Source organism: Kogia breviceps, chromosome 6, assembly GCF_026419965.1.
Source record: "Kogia breviceps isolate mKogBre1 chromosome 6, mKogBre1 haplotype 1, whole genome shotgun sequence".
NCBI classification, from domain to species: Eukaryota; Metazoa; Chordata; class Mammalia; order Artiodactyla; family Physeteridae; genus Kogia; species Kogia breviceps.
In genome coordinates, this window is record NC_081315.1 from 124741743 (window position 1) to 124766078 (window position 24336).

Consider the following 24336-nt stretch of genomic DNA (forward strand, 5'->3'; position numbering starts at 1 on the left):
GTACAACAAAGCTTTGGTTTTTGATAAACATCAGATTTGGGTTTCATTCAAAGAAGAGATGGAAGTAGAAAATATTTTGATTGTGTTGGTTTCACTAAGCATATGAATATTTCATTGAATACCTAGTAGTGTACACATACTCTCTACCATTAATTTTACTTTACACAGTATAAAATGTTATCATTCCCCCAGTCCTAATCACTTGACTAGATATACCTGGTTGACCTTTGGAGTTTTTTTAATTTTGGTTTGCTTTTCCCATCCCTACATACTAGGTACAAATTATGCCCATAAAGGAGAAGAAAATTTAAAACTTACAAACATCCATGCACAATTCTAGTCTTTGTGTTTGGCCTAGAAAAACTTAACAGATATGTGATGAGTAATAATAAAAATAGCAAATCACACCTGAGAGCACTGGCTGATACGAATAAGCTGACTGCCAGCCTCACTGAAGATAGGACTTTTTCTCAGTGCAAGTTTATCTTTTAATTTTTTTTTTTTTTGAAGATAGCAAGCTGTGCTTAGGATCAGCTCTAATAAACCACCTTGTCAGCAGTCAGCTCTGCAAAGGATTAAGGACAAGCTGAAGTGTTCCAAGGGAAGGAAACAGCATGCCACTTCTCAGCAGCATATCAATCTTTGGGGACCTATTCTCCATCAGCAGGTCTAAGATTGATTAGATCTTCAAACTATATGTAGTCAGTTGTGAGAGGCAGGCTTTACCGAGGCAGAGTAAGGAAGTATATATTGAAATTTAGGAAGGTAAGAAAAATGAAATGCAAAATATTACAGGAACTGTTAAAATTAATATATTCATATCCAGGCCTTATAAGTTTCATCTAATATGCCAATACTTAACATGCCACCAAATGCAAACTCCATAAGATTGGAGATTTTTGTCTATTTTGCTTACTACTGAGATGGAGAGGTGGAGAGGTAGAAGTCTTTTCTCAGAAATGCAGAAATAATCACATGATTTGACCTCAATGATATTGTGAGTACATTTACATATAAATTTCAAGAATAATTCAGAAATACACATATACACCCCTTCAACAGCCAATTCTAATTATTGTGTATTCTGTATTTGTGAATTTGTCTACCCACTAAAATTTATCTATAACCCCAAAATAAATACTTGCAGCACTTTCATAGACATGTGTAGAGCTGCAAAATTTTGGCTTGACTGACCTGCTTGTTCCCAGCTGAGATCAAACAAGGTGACACTGCCATCTTGTTTCAGATCTCATATATAAACAAATGTCTTTTTCATGGCTTATTTAGAACCACATTTTGGTGGGGTTTGTACCTTTTGTTGAAGAGTTTTCTGTTTAAAAGGACCATAAAGCATAGTGCTGAAGTACTGTCTAGTGTTCCTAAATGCAAGAAGGCTGTGATGTGCCTTACAGAGAAAATATATGTGTTGGATAAACTTCATTCAGGCATGAATTATAGTGCTGTAATCATGAGTTTAATGTTAATGAATCAACAATATAGAGCACTCAGAAAAAGGAAGAAAAAATTTGCCCATTTATATGTAAAATGCTCCAGAAAGTGCTAAAATAACATCTATAGTGTGTGATGAAGCTATCGAAAAGCAGCTAAATTTGTGGATTCATTAGATGATGACTGAATTAAAAACAAACAAACAAACAAAAACACATAGTGGACAGTACTGTTGTGAGGCTCAAGGCCAAAGAAAATCATAGTCATGTTATCCAGGAAAATGATAAATCCTTCTCTGCTAGTGCTGGCTGTCTCACATTTCAAGGGGTGATATGGTAAGGAAAATGTTAAATTTGCAAGCAAAACAGGTTCAGATCAGGAGAATGCAGAAGAAATTTTAAGACATCTGCTAAGTGATCTACAGAAGAGTAGATTTTCAAAGCTGATGAGACTTACAAGGATTTTGGCAAATTAATCCATATAACACAAATGGCTTCCAAAGCCTCTGGCTTTAAATCATTCAAAAAACATGGAATTAATTATTTGTAAGACATGTATATTAAATAAGGTATCTGTAAACAGAAGCACACATAAAACAAAGTTATATGTTATTTGGTTGATAAAAATTTTGTGACCAGAGGCTGACAGGAGCCTAACCCTCTATTTCCCCTAAGAACAATAGTTTCATGCTGGCTAATTCAATGTTCATGAAAATTTTATAGTACTTAACTACCATGAATAACTAGAATTGACTCTGTATGTGTATAGATATATATACATACATATCTACAACTGATACTATATGTATATAGTACATGCTATACTATATATGTAGTGTCAATGTGTGTGTCATTATATATATAAAGAGATTATAATGAGGAAACTCAGTAAACAAGAGACTATTATACAAAATTAGCTGAGAAGTCCCAAGATCTGTGGTTGGCAAGCTAGAGGCCCAGGAGAGCCAGTGGCATAAGTTCTAGTCCAAATGAAGGAGAAGACTGATGTCCCAGCTGAGTGGTAAGGCCAGAGAAGTTCCCTCTGACTCATCCTTCTTGTTCTATTCAGTTTTCAACTGATTGGATGAGGAACATCCACATTAGGAAGGGCAATCTGCTTTACTAAATCCACTGATTCAAATGTTAATCTCATCCAAAAACTCTCTCACAGACACACACAAAATAATGTTCAACCACATGTCTGGGGACCCTGTGGCCCAGTCAAATTGACACATAAAATTAACCATCACAGATGTCCATGCCTAATACCTGGGACCATGAATATGTTGCCTTACATGGAAAAACAGACTTTGCAGATATGATTAACTTAAGGATCCTGAGATGAGGAAATTACCTTGGATAATACAGGTGGACTGAATGTAATCACAAGGGTCTTTATAGGAGAGAGGCAAGAGAGTCAGAGTCAGGAAAGATGGGACAGCAGAAGCAGAGGTCAGAGTGATGTGGCCACAAGTCAAGAAATATGGACAGCCTGTAAAAGCTGGTAAAGGCAAGGAATGGATTCTTCCCTAGAATCTCTAGAAGGGCCACTGCTCTGATGACACCTTTATTTTAGCTTCTGACTTCCAGAACTGTAAAATAATATAATAATGTAAAATAAATGTGTGATGTGTTAAGCCACTAAATTTGGGGTAATTTGTTATAGCAGCCACACTAAACTAATACAAGTTGCATTTGACACAAACTCAAATGCAGACAGGGAAGCTGGAAGGCTTTATAGTGAACAAAAAGGCTTTAGTTATATTTTGAGTAAAGGCTGTTGGCATGGGAAAGATGAAGGTAGGATGACTCAAAATGGGGCCTCTTATGTGATTGTTAGGGAATGCATTTGGCCCTCTGGCTGATCCTGATTTGGAAACAGGGAAGCTGGCAGTCATTGGCAAAGCCCCGACTGCTCTGGGCTGATTATTGCAGAGGCTGTGTTTTGGCTCCTGGACTAGTTGCTGTAGAAATTGTTGGTCAAGGCTCTATTATCCTTTTGATTATGAAAAGGTTTCCTCTGTAACCTCAAGAAATATACTCTCTGGTATGCATTATATATTACAATGTCACTGTTTCTGATGAGAAGTAAGAACCTATTGCTTTTCCACTGAAGGTAACATATTTTTTATCTGGCTGCCTCTCATATTTTTTCTTCTGTTTTCTTTCTATCCTTCATCTTCACATGTCTGACATGATGTCTCTAAGTGCGGTTAAATTTGAATTTACCTTGCTTCAGGTTCACTATGTTTTTGGATATGTGAGTTAATATCTTTCAAAAATTTTGAGAAGTTTTCAGTTTTTATGTGATCATATTACCTGGTTCTCTCTCACCTCTCCTCTGGAACTTCAATTACCCACATGTTAGATCCTCTGATGTCCTACAGCCTCTAATGCTCTGATTTTCCTTCCTATTTATTTGCCTTCAAGTTTTATGAATGGATTCACTAGAAAAAAGAAAATCCAAATGGACAAATAACATATGAAAAAGTGTTCAACCTCATAAACAGCAGAGAAATGCAAATTGAAAGCAAAATAAGATACCATTATACACCACCAGAATGGCTAAAATTTTAAAGGACACAAACTATCAACTGTTAGTTTTGATATATAACAACCAAACTACCTTGATCCTGTATAATGCCAAGACTTCTCTTTGAGAACTGGATCCCAGTCTCTTATATGTTTCCAGCAATTGTCACTACTGCATGGTAAGTTTTTTTCCCTCTCTACTGGATCATACTAATTAGAAAGCAAACCCAAACCAAAATTCTTCTCTTAATCCTAAATCCCTCTCTGGTAACTACCTCACTTCTGTGCTTGCATTTACACCCCCTTGATGATATCATTTGGTACCATGGCTTTAAACATATCTGTATCTTGATGACTCACAAACATACTTCTAATTCTGATCTATCTTCTAAACTCCAAATTCATACATCTATCTCCATTCTGCTTGGATGTCTTATAGACATCTGAAACTTAAACTCCTGATATCCACACAGTCCTGAAAAAAAACCTTCTTTTGTTAGTAAATGGCAACTTCATCTATCCAACTGCTTAGTCCAAACAACTTGGAATGGTCCCTGACTCCTCTCTCATACCTCAGAGCTATCTTTCCAAAAAGAAAAAAAAAAAAATGACAGTTTTACCTTAAAAATACATCTAAAATTAAGATCACTTCTTATCACCTCTAGTCTTTCTATCCCATGGCAAGTGATAACCGTTCACTGTGTTTTACACCTTACATTCCTATAATCTGTTCACAAAACAGAATGCAGAATGATCTTTTTAAAACTTAAGATTCTGTCACTCTGCTTAAACTCTCCAATGACTTCCCATTGATTTCAGAATAAAAGCCAAAGTTCTCACAACTTCCCATAAATCTCTAATGATCTCATCCTCATCTCTCTGACTCCATCTCCTGTATTCTCTTTATGTCCTTCATGAGCATTAAGAATTTTATTGTATAAACCAAAACCACACAAATTTTATTATCCTGAAGTAATATCAGACAAGGGAAAATAGCATTATTCTAATAAAAAGTAGTGAAGAATTTCAATTATATATATTTTTTACTACTTTTTAAAAATAAGAAATAAGTTGTTATTGGCCTATATTTAATCTTGATGGTAAAGATTAAAACATTATAAAATGAATTAGCCCTTCATTATTTATTATATCTCTAAGCATCTCTGTGATGTGATTTAAATATAAAATCAGGGCTTCCCTGGTGGCACAGTGGTTAAGCATCCGCCTGCCAATGCAGGGGACACGGGTTCGAACCCTGGTCCAGGAAGATCCCACATGTCGCGGAACAACTAAGCCCGTGCACCACAACTACTGAGCCTGAGCTCTAGAGCTCGCAAGTCACAACTACTGAGCCCACGTGCCACAACTACTGAAGCCTGAGTGCCTAGAGCCTGTGCTCCCCAACAAGAGAAGCCACCACAATGAGAAGCCCGCACACCTCAATGAAGAGTAGCCCCCACTCGTCACAACTAGAGAAAGCCCACAGGCAGCAACAAAGACCCAACACAGACAAAAATAAATAAATAAAAATTTTAAAAATATATATATATAAAATAATAAATAAATATAAAATCAGGTCTGAGACTGAAATCTTACATATTTAAGTGAACAATGAAATCTTTTATTTTATTTTATTTTTTTCTCCCATTGTGGAGCACAGGCTCCGGACGCGTAGGCTCAGCGGCCATGGCTCACAGGCCCAGCTGCTCCGCGGCATGTGGGCTCTTCCCAGACCAGGGCACGAACTCGTGTCCCCTGCATCGGAAGGCAGACTCTCAACCACCACGCCACCAGGGAAGCCCTGAAATCTTTTTTTACAATATTCTCAAGTACTTAGCCATATGCTATTTAACAAGGATTATAAATAATATTCACCAAGAGTCAAGATTATATTTTCACTAATATTTGTGGATAGAATATATAAATTGTTCTATTGGAGTGATTTCTCCGTTAAAATAAAAGAATTCTAGTGATAGTATTTATAGTATTTCCTCTTAAATCAACTTGTAGAAAATGTTGCCATCTCTCAATGTCCCTTGTGTGGGATCTTAACTATAGAGTGTTGATTATTCTATACTGAAATAAAAAGGTATGTGTGAAATAATAAGAAATATATACAGTGGTCCTCCCCCCAGTTCCTAACACAGAGTCCCATAAAACCCTGGTCATCTCCTGAGTGACAGGGGTACTGAAAGCATCTTTTGTTCTAACATTTGGTCTTTTAAACTCAGTTCCTGATCAACTAACTTCTAAGGCCCTTGGAATCTCCAGAGTGATAAGTGTCTTTTTGCACACTAAGGAGGTGTGTGGTGACTGGGGGTCCCTATGTAGCTTGGAGATGGGGGACGGTCACCAGAAAGACCAAGCCATGATTAGAAGCTTAAAACTTTCAGCCCCAACTCCCATCCTCCACGGAGGGGAGAGAGGCTGGGGACTGAGTTAATAATCGATTATGGCTACATGATAAAGCCTCCACAGAAATTCCTAAATTATGAGGTTCAGAGAACCTGCAAGTTGATGAACACACCCACGTGTCTGGAGGGTAGAACACGCTGCTCCCAAGGAACAGAAGCTGTGCTTAGGACCCTTCCAGACCTTGCCCTATGTACCTCTTCATCTGGCTGCTCGTCTGTACATTTTATTATATCCTTTGTAATAAACCTGTAAACGGAAGTGTTTCCCTGAGTTCTGTGAGCAATTATAGCAAATTATCAAACCTGAGAAGGGGCCTATGGGAATCCCTGATCTGCAGCCAAGTCGGACAGCAGTGTAAATAACCTGGGGACCCACCACGTATGATTGGCATCTGAAGTGAGGTGTAGTCTTGTAGGACTGATCCCTCAACCTGTGGGATCTGCACTAACTCTAGGTAGTTAATGTCAGAATTGCTTGGTGTGGAAAACCGTACATCTAACGTCAGAAATGTTGTGACTAGTAGAGAAATAGTTTTCCTTTCAGTGTGATTATAAGATTTCACTAGTGAAATTGATATATTTTTAATTTATTCAACCACTTACTTATGGAGCAACTACTGTGAGCCAGACACCACACTCTACTCTGCACACACAGCAGTGTGGCAAATAGACACAGGAACTGTCCTGTCAGAGCTCACAGCAGAGACTGGTCTTACCCTTTTGTAACATTCACATTGCTGATCCCTCCAATAGAAAAATCTGAAATATAGAAATATTATACTGAGAATTTCAACTAAGAAAGACATACCACATCTTATGCATCTAAGTTGTACTCCATGATTAGCACAGTACCTAGCATGTGTTAGGCCCTCAGTGACTGTAAGATGAGGAAATTATATTTCTTTTTTTTTTTTTTTTGTGGTACGCGGGCCTCTCACCGCTGTGGCCTCTCCCGTTGCGGAGCACAGGCTCCGGACGCGCAGGCTCAGCGGCCACGGCTCACGGGCCCAGCCGCTCCGTGGCATGTGGGATCTTCCTGGACGGGGGCACGAACCTGTGTCCCCTGCATCGGCAGGTGGATTCTCAACCGCTGCGCCACCAGGGAAGCCCGAGGAAATTATATTTCTTAAGGGGAGATATATTGTCTTGTTTTATATCTCAACCACCTAGCAACTTACCTTTAAATTTAGACTCCCGTAACGGATCAAACACATATTATTATTGCCCAAACCCCACTGACAACCAATTTTACCATTCCTACTTACACTTTCATTTTATTACTTTACCACATTTGACAAATAATGTCACTATTAGTAAGGAGAAAGAGAGAAAATGATATTTCTTGAGCACTTGCTCTGGGTCAGACACTATGTAAAAACTCCATGTGCATTATGTCATTCAATCATTATAACATCACAATGAAATAATCACTTTAACTCCCCATTCTACAGATGGGGAACTAATGATGGTAAGTAGTGAACCCATATTCTCAGGCTTTAAAGCCTGTACTTTTAAACACTACAATGTCTCATCCTAATATTCATTATTTGCACTCTTTTTAAGACATATGATTTTCCTTCAGTAAAGCTAGTCTCCTCAATTAGATGAATCATAGGTCCCAGTTTTCCCAGTTCACCAGTTATGCTTGTTACCTGGCTTAATTATTAATAGTGCCCCCCTTTTACTTTCAAAGGTATCTGAGTGTGGATGATAAATCATATGGTCTCCTTACCTCTTATTTCATCTACATCTGAGTAATCAGTCTTCATTATTGTTTTGCCCAGGTGGAGCAACTTCTCCAGAGAACGACATTTAGAAGACCGTTTTTATCTCTTCACCAAGTCACTTTCTTCACCTTTTTCAGAGAAGAGCTTGACTAAAGTTTTCATAGGTCTTTGATTAACAACACAGCATGATGGCATTTTTCTTACTTGAAAATCTCTCAGCGATCTAAAATAAGGCTCTTGGGGGCGGAGAGAAGATGGCGGAAGAGTAAGACGCGGGGATCACCTTCCTCCCCACAGATACATCAGAAATACATCTACACGTGGAACTGCTCCTTATAGAACATCCACTGAACGCTGGCAGAAGACCTCAGACCTCCCAAAAGGCAAGAAACTCCCCACGTACCTGGGTGGGGCAAGAGAAAAAAGAATAAACAGAGACAAAAGAATAGGGACGGGACCTGCACCAGTGGGAGGGAGCTGTGAAGGAGGAAAGGTTTCCACACACTAGAAGCCCCTTCGCGGGCGGAGACTGCGGGTGGCGGACGAGGGGAGCTTCGAAGCCACGGAGGAAAGCACAGCAACAGGGGTGCGGAGGGCAAAGCGGAGAGATTCCCGCAGAGGATCGGTGCTGACCGGCACTCACAGCCCAAGAGGCTTGTCTGCTCACCTGCCGGGACGGGTGGGGGCTGGGAGCTGAGGCTCAGGCTTCGGTCGGATCCCAGAGAGATGACTGGGGTTGGCGGCGTGAACACAGCCTGAACTGGTTAGTGCGCCACGGCTAGCCAGGAGGGGGTCCGGGAGAAGTCTGGAGCTGCCGGAGAGGCAAGAGACTTTTTCTTGCCTCTTTGTTTCCTGGTGCGAGAGGAGAGGGGATTAAGAGCAACGCGTAAAGAAGCTCCAAAAATGGGCGCAAGCCGTGGCTGTGGGATGCTAGGGTTGCTACTGCCGCCACCAAGAGGCCTGTGTGCGAGCACAGGTCACTCTCCACACCGCCCCTCCCAGGAGCCTGTGCAGCCCGCCACTGCCGGAATCCCGGGATCCAGGGACAACTTCCCCGGGAGAACGCACGGCACGCCTCAGGCTGGTGCAACGTCACGCCGCCTCTGACGCCGCAGGCTCGCCCCGCACTCCGTACCCCTCCCTCCCCCCGGCCTGAGTGAGCCAGAGCCCCCGAATCAGCTGCTCCTTTAACCCTGTCCTGTCTGAGCGAAGAGCAGACGCCCTCGGACGACCTACGTGCAGAAGCGGGGCCAAGTCCAAAGCTGAACCCCGGAAGCTATGCGAACAATGAGGAGAGGGGGAGGTCTCTCCCAGCAACCTCAGAAGCAGCAGATTAAAGCTCCACAATCAGCTTGAAGTGCCCTGCATGTGTGGAATACCTGAATAGACAGCGAATCATCCCAAATTGAGGAGGTGGACTTTGGGAGCAAGATTTATTATTATTTTCCCCTTTTTCTCTTTTTGTGAGTGTGTACGTGTGTGCTGCTGTGTGAGAGTTTATCTGTATAGCTTTGCTTTCACCATTTGTCCTAGGGTTCTGACCTTTTTTTTTGGTTTGTTTTTAATTTTTTTATAAAATTTTTCTTCTTAATAATTATTTTTTATTTTAATAACTTTATTTTATCCTACTTTATTTTATTTTCTTTCTTCCTTTCTTTCTTCCTTTCTTCCTTCCTTTCTTCCTGTCTTCCTTCCTTTCTTCCTCCCTTTCTTCCTCTCTTCCTTCCTCCCTTCCTTCCTTCATTTCTTCCTTCCTTTCTTCCTTCTTTCCTTCTTTCCTTCCTTTCTTGTTTCCTCGTTCCTTCATTCATTTCTTCCACCCTTCCTTCCTCCCTTTCTTCCTCTCTTCCTTCCTTTCTTCCTTTCCTCTTTGCTCTTTCCTTCTTTCCTTTCTTCCTTCCTTTCTCTCTTTCCTTTCTATTTTTTCTCCCTTTTATTCTGAGATGTGTGGATTAAAGGCTCTCGATGCCCCAGCCAGGCGTCAGGGTTGTGGCTCTGAGGTGGGAGAACCAACTTCAGGACACTGGTCCACAAGAGACCTCCCAACTCCACGTAATATCAAATGGCAAAAATCTCCCAGAGATTTCCATCACAACACCAAGACCTAGCTTCACTCAACGACCAGCAACCTACAGTGCTGGACACCCTATGCCCAACAAATAGCAAGGCAGGACTACAGCGCCATCCATTAGCAGAGAGGCTGTCTAAAATCATAATAAGGCTACCGACATCCCAAAACACACCACCAGACGTGGACCTGCCCACCAGAGAAACAAGATCCAGCCTCATCCACCAGAACATAGGCACTAGGCCCCCCAACCAGGAAACCTACTCAACCCACTGAACCAACCTTAGCCACTGGAGAAACACCAAAAACAACGGGAACTATGAACCTACACCCTGCAAAAAGGAGACCTGAAACACAGTAAGCAAAATGAAAAGACAGGAAAACACACAGCAGATGAAGAAGCAACGTAAATACCCACCAGACCTAACAAATGAAGAGGAATTAGGCAGTCTACCTGAAAAAGAATTCATAATAATGATAGTAAAGATGATCCAATATCTTGGAAATAGAATAGACAAAATGCAAGAAACATTTAACAAAGACCTAGAAGAAATAAAGAGGAAGCAAGCAACGATGAGCAACACAATAAATGAAATTAAAAATACTCTAGATGGGATCAATAGCAGAATAACTGAGGCAGAAGAACGGATTAGTGACTTGGAAGATAAAATAGTGGAAATAACTACTGCAGAGCAGAATAAAGAAAAAAGAATGAAAAGAACTGAGGACAGTCTCAGAGACCTCTGGGACAACATTAAACGCACCAACATTCGAATTATAGGGGTCCCAGAAGAAGAGAAAAAGAAAGGGACGGAGAAAATATTTGAAGAGATTATAGTGGAAAACTTCCCTAATATAGGAAAGGAAATAGTCAATCAAGTCCAGGAAGCACAGAGAGTCCCATACAGGATAAATCCAAGGAGAAACACGCCAAGACACATATTAATCAAACTATCAAAAATTAAATACAAAGAAAACATATTAAAATCAGCAAAGGAAAAACAACAAATAACACACAAGGGAATCCCCATAAAGTTAACATCTGATCTTTCAGCAGAAACTCTACAAACCAGAAGGGAGTGGCAGGACATATTTAAAGTGATGAAGGAGAAAAACCTACAACCAAGATTACTCTACCCAGCAAGGATCTCATTCAGGTTTGATGGAGAAATTAAAACCTTTACAGACAAGCAAGCAAAAGCTGAGAGAGTTCAGCACCACCAAACCACGTTTACAACAAGTGCTAAAGGAACTTTTCTAGGCAAGAAACACAAGAGGAGGAATAACCTACAAGAACAAACCTGAAACAATTAAGTAAATGGTAATAGGAACATACATATCGATAATTACCTTAAATGTAAATGGATTAAATGCTCCCACCAAAAGACACAGACTGGCTGAATGGATACAAAAACAAGACCCATATATATGCTGTCTACAAGAGACCCACTTCAGACCTAGGGACACATACAGACTGAAATTGAGGGGATGGAAAAAGATATTCCATGCAAATGGAAATCAGAAGAAAGCTTGAGTAGCAATTCTCATATCAGAAAAAATAGACTTTAAAATAAAAACTATTACAAGAGACAAAGAAGGACACTACATAATGATCAAGGGATCGATCCATGAAGAAGATATGACAATTGTAAATATTTATGAACCCAACATAGGAGCACCTTAATACATAAGGCAAATACTAACAGCCATAAAAGGGGAAATCGACAGTAACACAATCATACTAGGGGACTTTAACACCCCACTTTCACCAATGGACAGACCACCCAAAATGAAAATAAATAAGGAAACACAAGCTTTACATGATACATTACAGAAGATGAACTTAATTGATACTTATAGGACATTCCATCCAAAAACAACAGAATACACATTTTTCTCAAGTACTCATGGAACATCCTCCAGGATAGATCATACCTTGGGTCACAAATCAAGCCTTGGTAAATTTAAGAATATTGAAATCATATCAAGTATCTTTTCCGACCACAACACAATGAGACTAGATATCAATTACAGGAAAAGATCTGTAAAAAATACAAACACATGGAGGCTAAACAATACACTACTTAATAACGAAGTGATCACTGAAGAAATCAAAGAGGAAATCAATAAATACTTAGAAACAAATGACAATGAAGACACGATGACCCAAAACCTATGGGTTTCAGCAAAAGCAGTTCTAAGAGGGAAGTTTATAGCTCTACAATCCTACCTTAAGAAACAGGAAACATATCGAATAAACAACCTAACTTTGCACCTAAAGCAATTAGAGAAAGAAGAACCAAAAAACCCCAAATTTAGCAGAAGGAAATAAATCATAAAGATCAGAACAGAAATAAATGAAAAGAAATGAAGGAAACGATAGCAAAGATCAATAAAACTAAAAGCGGTTTCTTTCAGAAGATAAAAAAAATTGATAAACCATTAGCCAGACTCATCAAGAAAAAAAGGGAGAAGACTCAAATAATAGAATTAGAAATGAAAAAGGAGACATAACAATGGACACTGCAGAAATACAAAAGATTATTAGAGATTACTACAAGCAACTCTATTCCAATAAAATGGACAACCTGGAAGAAATGGACAAATTCTTAGAAATGGACAAGCTGCCGAGACTGAACCAGGAAGAAATAGAAAATATGAACAGACCAATCACAAGCACTGAAATGGAAACTGTGATTAAAAATATTCCAACAAACAAAAATCCAGGACCAGATGGCTTCACAGGCGAATTCTATCTAAACATTTAGAGAAGAGCTAACACCTATCCTTCTCAAATACTTCCAAAAGATAGCAGAGGAAGGAACACTCCCAAACTCATTCTATGAGGCCACCATCACCCTGATACCAAAACCAGATAAAGATGTCACAAAGAAAGAAAACTACAGGCCAATATCACTGATGAATATAGATGTAAAAATCCTCAACAAAATAATAGCAAACAGAATCCAACAGCACATTAAAAGGATCATAGGGCTTCCCTGGTGGCGCAGTGGTAGAGAGTCCGCCTGCCGATGCAGGGGACACGGGTTTGTGCCCCGGTCTGGGAAGATCCCACATGCCGCGGAGCAGCTGGGCCCATGAGCCATGGCCGCTGAGCCTGCGCATCTGGAGCCTGTGCTCCGCAACAGGAGAGGCCACAGCAGTGAGAGGCCCGCATACGGCCAAAACAAACAAACAAAAGGATCATACACCATGATCAAGTGGGGTTTACCCCAGGAATGCAACGATTCTTCAATATATGCAAATCAATCAATGTGTTACACCACATTAAGAAGTTGAAGGATAAAAACCATATGATCATCTCAATAGACGCAGAAAAGGCTTTCCACAAAATTCAACACCCATTTATGATAAAAACCCTCCAGAAAGTAGGCATAGAGGGAACTTTCCACAACATAATAAAGGCCATATATGACAAACCCACAGCCAGCATCATTCTCAATGGTGAAAAACTGAAACCATTTCCACTAAGATCAGGAACAAGACAAGGTTGCCCACTCTCACCACTCTTATTCAACACAGTTTTGGACTTTCTAGCCAGAGAAGAAAAAGAAATAAAAGGAATCCAAATCAGAAAAGAAGTAAAGCTGTCACTGCAGATGATGTGATACTATACATAGAGAATCCTAAGGATGCTACCAAAAAACTACTAGAGCTAATCAATGAATTTGTTAAAGTAGCAGGATACAAAATTAATGCACAGAAATCTCTAGCATTCTTATACCCTAATAATGAAAAATCTGAGAGTGAAATTAAGAAAACACTCCCATTTACCATTGCAACAAAAAGAATAAAATACCTAGGAATAAACCTACCTAAGGAGACAAAAGACCTGTATGCAGAAAATTATAAGACACTGATGAAAGAAATTAAAGATGATACAAATAGATGGAGAGATATACCATGTTCTTGGATTGGAAGAATCAACATTGTGAAAATGACTGTACTACCCAAAGCAATCTACAGATTCAATACAATCCCTATCAAACTACCACTGGCATTTTTTACAGAACTAGAACAAAAAATTTCACAATTTGTATGGAAACACAAAAGACTCTGAATAGCCAAAGCAATCTTGAGAACGAAAAATGGAGTTGGAGGAATCAGGCTCCCTGACTTCAGACTATACTACAAATCTACAGTAATCAAGACAGTATGGTACTGGCACAAAACAGAAATATAGATCAATGGAACAGGATAGAAAGCCCAGAGATAAACCCACACACATATGGTCACCTTATCTTTGATAAAGGAGGCATGAATATACAGTGGAGAAAAGACAGCCTCTTCAATAAGTGATGCTGGGGAAACTGGACAGGTACATGTAAAAGTATGAAATTAGAACACCCCCTAACACGATACAGAAAAATAAACTCAAAATGGGTTAAAGACCTACATGTAAGGGCAGACCCTATCAAACTCTTAGAGGAAAACATAGGCAGAACACTCTATGACATAAATCACAGCAAGATCCTTTTTGATCAACCTCCTAGAGAAATGGAAATAAAAAGAAAAATAAAGAAATGGGACCTAATGAAACTTAAAAGCTTTTGCACAGCAAAGGAAACCATTAGAAGACAAAAAGACAACTCTCAGAATGGGAGAAAATAGTTGCAAATGAAGCAACTGACAAAGAATTAATCTCCAAAATTTGCAAGCAGCTCATGCAGTTCAATAACAAAAAAACAAACAACCCAATCCAAAAATGGGAAGAAGACCTAAATAGACATTTCTCCAAAGAAGATATACAGATTGCCAACAAACACATGAAAGAATGCTCAACATCATTAATCATTAGAGAAATGAAAATCAAAACTACAATGAGATATCATCTCACACTGGTCAGATTGGCCATCATCAAAAACTCTAGAAACAATAAATGCTGGAGAGGGTGTGAAGAAAAGGGAACACTCTTGCACTGCTGGTGGGAATGCAAATTGATACAGCCACTATGGAGAACAGTATGGAGGTTCCCTAAAAAACTACAAATAGAACTACCATATGACCCCATAATCCCACCACTAGGCATATACCCTGAGAAAACCATAATTCAAAAAGAGTCATGTACCAAAATGTTTATTGCAGCTCTATTTACGATAGCCAGGACATGGAAGCAACCTAAATATCCATCAACAGATGAATGGATAAAGAAGATGTGGCACATATATACAATGGAATATTACTCAGCCATTAAAAGAAATGAAACTGAGTTATTTGTAATGAGGTGGATAGACCTGGAGTCTGTCATACAGAGTCAAGTAAGCCAGAAGGAGAAAAACAAATACCGTATGCTAACACATATATATGGAATCTAAGAAAAAAAAAAATGTCATGAAGAGATTAGTGGTAGGATGGGAATAAAACACAGACCTACTAGAGCATGGACTTGAGAATATGGGGAGGGGGAAGGGTAAGCGGTGACGATGTGAGAGAGGGGCAGGGACATATACCCACTACCAAATGTAAATTAGATAGCTAGTGGGAAGCTGCCGCATAGCACAGGGAGTTCACCTCTGTGCTTTGTGACCACCTAGAAGGGGGGGATAGGGAGGGTGGGAGGGAGGGTGATGCAAGAGGGAAGAGATATGGGAACATATGTATATGTATAACTGATTCACTTTGTTGTAAAGGAGAAACTAACACACTATTGTAAAACAGTTATACTCAAAGATGTTAAAAATAAAAAAACTACAATGAGATATCATCTCACAACGGTCAGAATGGCCATCATCAAAAACTCTAGAAACAATAAATGCTGGAGAGGGTGTGGAGAAAAGGGAACACTCTTGCACTGCTGGTGGGAATGTAAATTGATACAGCCACTATGGAGGACAGTATGGAGGTTCCTTAAAAAACTACAAATAGAAATAGCATACCATCCCGCAATCCCACTACTGGGCATATACCCTGAGAAAACCATAATTCAAAAAGAGTCATGCACCAAAATGTTCATTGCAGCTCTATTTACAATAGCCAGGACATGGAAGCAACCTCAGTGTCCATCAACAGATGAATGGATAAAGTAGATGTGGCACATATATACAATGGAATATTACTCAGCCATAAAAAGAAATGAAACTGAGTTATTTGTAATGAGGTGGATAGACCTGGAGTCTGTCATACAGAGTGAAGTAAGTCAGAAGGAGAAAAACAAATACCGTATGCTAACACATATATATGGAATCTAAGAAAAAAAAAATGTCATTAAGAGACTAAGAGTAGGACGGGAATAAAACACAGACCTACTAGAGCATGGACTTGAGGATATGGGGAGGGGGAAGGGTAAACTGTGACGAAGTGAGAGAGTGGCATGGACATATATACACTACCAAATGTAAAATAGATGGCTAGTGGGAAGCAGCCACATAGCACAGGGAGATCAGCTCCGTGCTTTGTGACCACCTAGAGGGGTGGGATAGGGAGGGTGGGAGGGAGGGAGACACAAGAGGGAAGAGATATGGGAACATATGTATGTGTATAACTGATTCACTTTGTTGTAAAGCACAAACTAACACACCATTGTAAAACAGTTATACCCCAATAAAGATGTTAAAAAAATAATAAATAAAATAAAATAAGACTCTTGATTTATTAAGCAGCATTTTTAAATTGTTTGCCTTAGCACAACTTTTACATTTTATATGATCTGAGCTTGGACAGTATGCTGCACTGTTTTGTTTGTTCATTTATTACCAGCATTATCTTTTTCTTGGGAAGCATATAAGTCAGTTAAAATAAAAGATGTAGGCAAAGTAGGTTAGAAAAGGAAAATCTGGATCAAAGAGAAAGAAAAATGTAAATATGGTAAGAGAAATTGTCAAAATACTATTGCTGCTGTGGTAAATTATCACAAACTTAGTGACTTAAAATAACACAAATCTATTCCTATACAGTTCTAGAGGACAGAAGTCCATCACAGGTCTCATTCTGCTAAGAGACAACTACCAAAGTGTTAGACCTAATCAGAATTCCAGGAGGAGAAAAAAAGAACCAAAAGAAGAAATACTTGAGCAATCATGACAGAATATTCCAAAATTAATGTTAGACACCAAATTAAAAGATTAAAAAGAATCTACACCTAGGCTTATATTCCAACTGCAAAAGAGCAAAGATAAGGAAAACATCTTGAAAGAAGCCAGAAGATAAGACATCTTATCTATACAAGAGTAAAGATAATAACTACACCTGACTTCTGCAAAACAATGCCAAGAAAGGAGAGTTGAGTGAAATACTTAAAGCATAAAGAAAAGAACAAAGCAAAACAAAACATTTACCTAGAATTCCTTACCCTACACAATTACCCTTGGAAAGTGAAGGAGAAATAGACTTTCTCAGACAAATGAAAATTAAGGGTATTTGTTGCCTGTAGACCTGCCTTGAAAGAAATGTGAAAAGAAGTTCTTCACAGAGAAGGAAAATTATATAGATCAGAAACCTGAATCTACATAAAGACAAAAAGAGCACTGGAGAAGGAATCAGTAAAGATATAATAAAATTAAAACATGTACTTTTCTTATTCTTAGTTGATCTAACATTTGTTCAAAATAATAGCAACAATGTATTCAAATATATATATATATACATACATATATATGTGTGTGTGTGTATATATATATATATATATACACATATATGTACCTGTCTGCTTATGTGTAAGTAAAATGAGTGACAGCAATAAAATAAGGGACAGGAGGGAAGAATTAGGATTATTTTGTTATTATAAGGCACTCACACTATCTGTGAGGTGGTAGTATAATACTATCAGAAAGTATACTTGGATTAGTTGTAAATTATTGCAAATTCTGGGCAACCACTAAAAATTTATTTTTCAAGTATAACTAATATGCTAAGGAAGAAGAGAAAATGAGATCATGTAAAAGTCTCAATTAAAACCACAAATGGCAGAAAAAGAGTGAAAGACAAAAATAGGGTCAAAGAATAAGGGCAATGAATAGAAAACAGTAACAAATATGGTAGATATTACTCCAATTATAGCAATATTCATTTTAAACATCAATAGTCTCATCATATTGATTAAAAGACAGAGATTGTCAGAGTGGAACAAAAACCAAGACCCAATTATATGTTGTCTATAAGAAACCCACTTTAAAAGTGAAGACACATAAAAATTAACAGTAAATCGATGAGAAAGATATACCATGCTCATACTAATCGAAAGAAAGCAGTAGCAGCTATGTTAATTTCAGACAGAGCAGACTTCAGAGCAAGAAAACTTCTCAGGGATAAACAGGAGCATTATGTAACGAAAAAGTGGTCAGTTCCCCAAGAAGACATAACAATTGTTAATGTGTTTGCACCTAACCAGAGAGTGTCAAAATATGTGAGGCAAAAACTGATAAATTGCAAGGAGAAACAGATGAATCTGCCACAAGAGTTGGAGACTTCAACACCCCTCTATCAGAAAGGGACAGATCGAGCAGGCAGAAAACCAGTGAGGACTTAGTAGAACTAAGTTGATATCACCATCAATCAACTGGATATAATTGACATTTATTAACTATTTCATCCAACCACAGCAGAACAGACATTCTTCTCAACCTCACTTGAGACCACATTCTGGACCACAAAACCCACCTTAACAAGTTTAAAAGAACAGAAATTATACAATGTCTGCTCTCAAATCACAATGGAATTATGCTAGAAATCAATAACAGAATAATAGCTGGAAAATCCCAAAATAGTTGGGGGTTGGACAACACACTTCTAAATAATACATGAGTCAAATAAGAAATCTCAAGAGAAATTTTAAAAATATTTTGAACAAAATGAAAATGGAAACAACTTACTGTGAGATGTAAGGAAAGCAGAGCTTAGAAAGAAATGCATAGCATTGAAATCATATACTAAGAAAGAAGGCAGATCTAAAATCAGTAATCTAAGCTTCCACCTTAGGAAACTAAAAAAAAAATTAAAATAAAGAATAAAAATTAGAACAGAAACCAATAAAATTAAAAACAGGACATTAACAGAGAAAAATCAACAAAAACAAAAGCTAGTGCTTTGAAAAGATTAATAAATTTGATGAGACTCTAGCCAGGATAACTAAGAAGAAAAGAGAGAAGATACAAATTACTAATATTGGAAATGAAAAAGAAGTCATCACTAGAGGTCCCATGGACATTAAAAGAATAATAAAAAGTATGAACAGCTCTGGCTCAAATATTTGATAACATAGGTTAAATGGAGCGATTCCTTGAAAGAAACAATCTGTCAATACTCACAAAAGAATAAGAAAACAACAGGAGAAGACAAGACACAGACCACGAGAACATATTTGCAGAAGATTTATCTGACAAAGGACTATTATCCAAAATATACAAAGAACTCTTAAAATTCAACAATAAGAAAAACAACTAAATTAAACAATAGCCCCAAAATTTGACCAGACACTTCACCAAAGGCAATATACAGGTGACAAAATAGCATATGAAAAGATGTTTAACATTATATGTCATTAAGAATTTATAAATTAAAACAATGAGATACCACTACACAACTATTAGAATGGCCAAAATTTAGAAGATTAACAACACCAAATGCTAGCAAGTGTGTGGAGCAACAGGAACTCCCATTCATTGCTAATGGGAATGCATAATTGTACAGCCACTTTGGTAAACACTTCGGCAGGTTTTCAAAGCTAAACATAATGATGTGTCAATGTAGTTCATTGACTGTAACAAGTGTACCACTCTGGTATGTGATTTTGATAGTGGGGAGGCTGTGTGCATGTGGGGACAAAGGATATATAGGAAATCTCTGTGTCTTCCACTCAATTTCTCTGTGAACCTAAAACTACCCTAAAAGATAAAGTCTATTAAAAGATTAAAGTAGGGGCTTCCCTGGTGGCGCAGGGGTTGAGAGTCCGCCTGCCGATGCAGGGGGCGCGGGTTCGTGCCCCGGTCCGGGAAGATCCCACATGCCGCGGAGCGGCTGGGCCCGTGAGCCATGGCCGCTGAGCCTGCGCCTCCGGAGCCTGTGCTCCGTAGATTAAAGTAAAATAAAAATAAGCTTTAAAGATTTCTGTGTTTGCTATAGATAGAACTAATGTATCTGGATTAATTAATAGACTGTTTTAGCTTTCACATTTTTATTACTTAAATTTTCAGTATCTACACACTATTCTATAAAATAATAATTAAAAATAAGCATTGCTTCTGATTTGCATGATATAACACTCTGCATTATTCATTGTTTTTAGATACCTATAATTTTATAAGATAAAAAATAACTAAGTAGGGATAATATATAAGAATAATTGTAGTAGCAATATAGGAGTAGGGGATTAAGAGGTACAAATTATTATGTATAAAATAAGCTAAAAGGATATGTTGTACAACAAGGGGGGGATATAAAAATATTTTATAATAACTATAAATGGAGTATAACCTTTAAAAATTGTGAATCACTATATTATACACCTGTAACTTATATAATTTAAAAAATTTAAATAACTGAGTTAAAATAAAGATAGTAAAGGACTAAGGGGATATATAGGTCTCACCTCCCCCATCCCCCCAAAATCAGAATTTGCCAAAAAAGCACATTTTCTTCTATATACTCTTAGTGGATATTCTAGAACGTTCTCCAAAGCCACAGAAGGACTTAAATAAATATTTTATTCATTAAATGCACATTGGGATTCACAAGTAAAAGAAATGTCATTGCTCCTGAAGACAACATGTCTAGATAAATACTGATGCCCCATCCCAGAAAGGTATAAGATCCATTATCAATTAATTATTAAGGACCTACCTACCGTGTGCTCACCCATCATAAAACTGAGTCTGATATAAAGACAAGACATGGCCCTGTTATCTTTCAGAGAAAGGGAAGAAATAAAGAAGGCTTTAATATGGAGATTGTATATGAATTGCAGAATGGGTGAAACAGGGAGCACAGATTTATGAATTTAAATATAATTGTTTATTTTGAAAAAGAGGCGGAAATGTGAGCGACCCCTGAGCAGCCTGCCTGGGGCGCTGATGTGCACTTGCTCTGCACCGAGTCCCAGGGGCAGTTTGAATTTCACTCCCTGAGTCGGGTCTCCTGATCCTGGGCTTGCGGTGCAGACTGGAGGGGTCTCGGTGCCTCGCGACACCACTGAGAGGGCCCTTTGCTCCCGGACCTGCACTAGAGGCTTAAAGGATGGCCTCCTCATTTCTGGTACAATTATGCTCTCGTATTAATGAAAAGATTGGAAATATTAAAAAGAAAACTCTGTCATTGAGAAATTGTGGACTGTATTAAAATAGGAGATGAGATCAGCAGTAAATGAACTTCTAAATAAATTGGAATTGGAAATTCAGTATCAAGAACAAACCAACAATTCACTCAAGGAACTCTCTGAACTTCTTGGAGAAGATTGTAAAGATGTGGAACATCTCAAAGAAAACATTCCTTCCCATTTGCCTCAAGTAACCCAGAACTTTGTAATGGATCAGATCTTGACCCTGAACAACCAGTCAAAGATGAGGAACCTGCACCCACAAAGAAGCCCCCCATAGAACAAAGAAATATTAAAGAAATGTCATTTATAACTTCTGATGAGTTGAATGGCATTCTTGTGTACATGAAATCCCACCTAACCTATTGTCAAATTAATGATGTTATTTTAAAAATCAACAAGGCAGGGACTTCCCTGGTGGCACAGTGGCTAGAATCTGCCTGCCAATGCAGGGGCCACAGGTTTGATTCCTGGTTCAGGAAGATCCCACATGCCATGCAGCAACTAAGCCCATGTGCCACAACTACTGAGCCTGTACTCTAGAACCTGCGAGCCACAACTACTGAAGCTCATGTGCCTAGAGCCCATGTTCTGCAACAAGAGAAGGCACTGCAATGAGAAGCCTGTGCACCACAATGAAGAGTAGCCCCTGCTCACCACAACTAGAGAAAGCTCATGCACAGCAACGAAGACCCAGCGATGAAGACCCAACGGAGACAAAAATAAATAAACAAATAAATTTTTTTAAAAAAGAAAAGAAATCAACAAGGCAGTAGTTAGTAAATATAAGATCCTACATCAACCAAAAAGTCTATGAGTTCTGTGGCCAGAAGTCTCTATCACAGATTTATTGATGAAGAAATGAAGGAAACCAAAGACCATTATTTTGTAGTGGAAGCTGACATAAGGGAGTTGACGGCTTTGAAAGTTGAAAAGAGGTTTCATGTAACACTGAATATTTTACAACACTGCCGGAGGCTATCAGAGGTCCGAGGGGGAGGACTTACCCGATATGTTATAACATAAGGCCCTTTTGAGCTTCTGAACCAGCCAATGGTAGAGATAGAAGCTACGCCTATAGTTTCCTTATATGTAATTTCTTTATATATAATTTCTTCAGCTTTTTCATTTTCTTTTTTGTTTGTTTCTTGTAAAAATAAAACTTAAATAATGTATATTTTTAAATCCACTTTCTTACAGTAAATATTTAATCACCTACCATGTAAGCCTCTGTTCTAGGCATACAATGGAACTAAAAAGTGTTCATATTTAGCTTTGGTGTTTAGTGACAGTGCTGCCAACCCCAGGAAGACAGGTGCAGATGTGATAATAAAAGTCAAAGTTCAAGAAGATGAGATCAAGGACATCCGGGTCCTTTAGAAGTAAAGGTCATTAGTGTCTAAATTCCACTAATGATATTTCAGTCTATAGGAAAAAGTTGGATTTGGAGGCAGCCCATCCACATGGTTATTCTGCTTTCCCATATGTGGTTAAGGAACAGCTGACCTGAAATACATTCAGTGTAAATCAATCTGTAAACATCGACCTGTAATGAAATTGTAATAGAAGTATATTGAGATGAAAAGGATGATAAAATAAGATGTGTAAGCAGATTGATAGTGGTCATGGAAAACAAGTGGTTGGACTTTAAGAATTTAATGGAGTTTCTCTTCTGCACTTGGGGAGACTGTTAGTCTATCTGTGTCTCAGTGAGCATTCTCCAGAGAAACAGAACAGTAGGTTATCCATCTAACTATATCTATCTCTATATCTATCTGCCTATCTATCATCTATCTATCATCTATCATCTATCTATCATCTGTCTATCATCTATCTATCTATCATCTATCTATCTATCAATCATCTATCTGCAGAGATTTATTATGAGGAATTGGCTGATGTGATTATGGAGGCTGAGAGGCCCCCAGATCTGCCGTCTGCAAGCTGGAGGCCCAGGAAAGCCGGTGATGTGATTCAGTCTGAGTGTGAGGGCCTGGAAACAGGGGAGCCAGACCAGATCAGATGAGATGAGATGTTTCAGCTCAGCAGTGAGGCAGGAAGAAAAAGAGCAAATTCCTCCTGCCTTCCTCCACCTTTCATTCTGTTCGGGTCTTGGATGGAAGGGAGGATGCCCACACACACAGGGGAGGTCAGTCTGTTTCACTGAGTCCACTGATTCCAATGCTCATCTCATCTCGAAACATCCTCAACAATGTTTAATCTGGGTGCCCATGGCCAGTCAAGTCGACACATAAAATTAACCATCACAATCTATGTCCATGCTGTCTACTTGGCAGGCTGATCCTTGTAGCCGAGAAAAAATTGTCTCACCAGGCCCAGCTGCCTGGTTAACACGGTCACTGTGATGATCATAGAATACATTACGGGCACTGCTCATTTATTGTCATCCTTTCTTTCTCCCTAATTTAAATGCAGGTATATTTAATTTTTCATGTCTCAGTTTAATTAAAAATAGTGTCATTATCCTTTACTTTTTTAAAGTCTTGCTTGTTTTTTCTCCGTGAATCATTTTTCCGTACGTTCTCTATCAAAAACTTTTTCTCTGTTTAAGATTTCTTTTCCTGAAACTCGTATTGAACAACTGTGTCGGTAAGTTTAATTCTTGCGGAATGGATACTGAGTCTCTGTTTTGATCATTAGCATGTAATCAATACAGTTGGTAAAATCGTATTCCTCAAAGACTAATAAAGACATTAATTTTCAAACAATAAATAAATATAATTGTTTATTTTGTTTTACTGTATTTATATAGAAAGGATTTTTTGTAAAGAATAAAATAAAAGGTTAAGCTAATGGCGGGGCTGCCTTCTCTACCTACTCATGAAGACTCAAATCATATTTCTTATTCCTAATTTCCATA

At 38.4% G+C, this 24336-nt stretch overlaps 1 pseudogene; it reads left to right on the forward strand.

Moving 5' to 3' along the window:
* Positions 1-21376: 21376 nt before the first annotated feature.
* LOC131758536 (spindle and kinetochore-associated protein 1-like) lies at positions 21377-22481 on the forward strand (annotated as a pseudogene).
* Positions 22482-24336: the final 1855 nt, after the last annotated feature.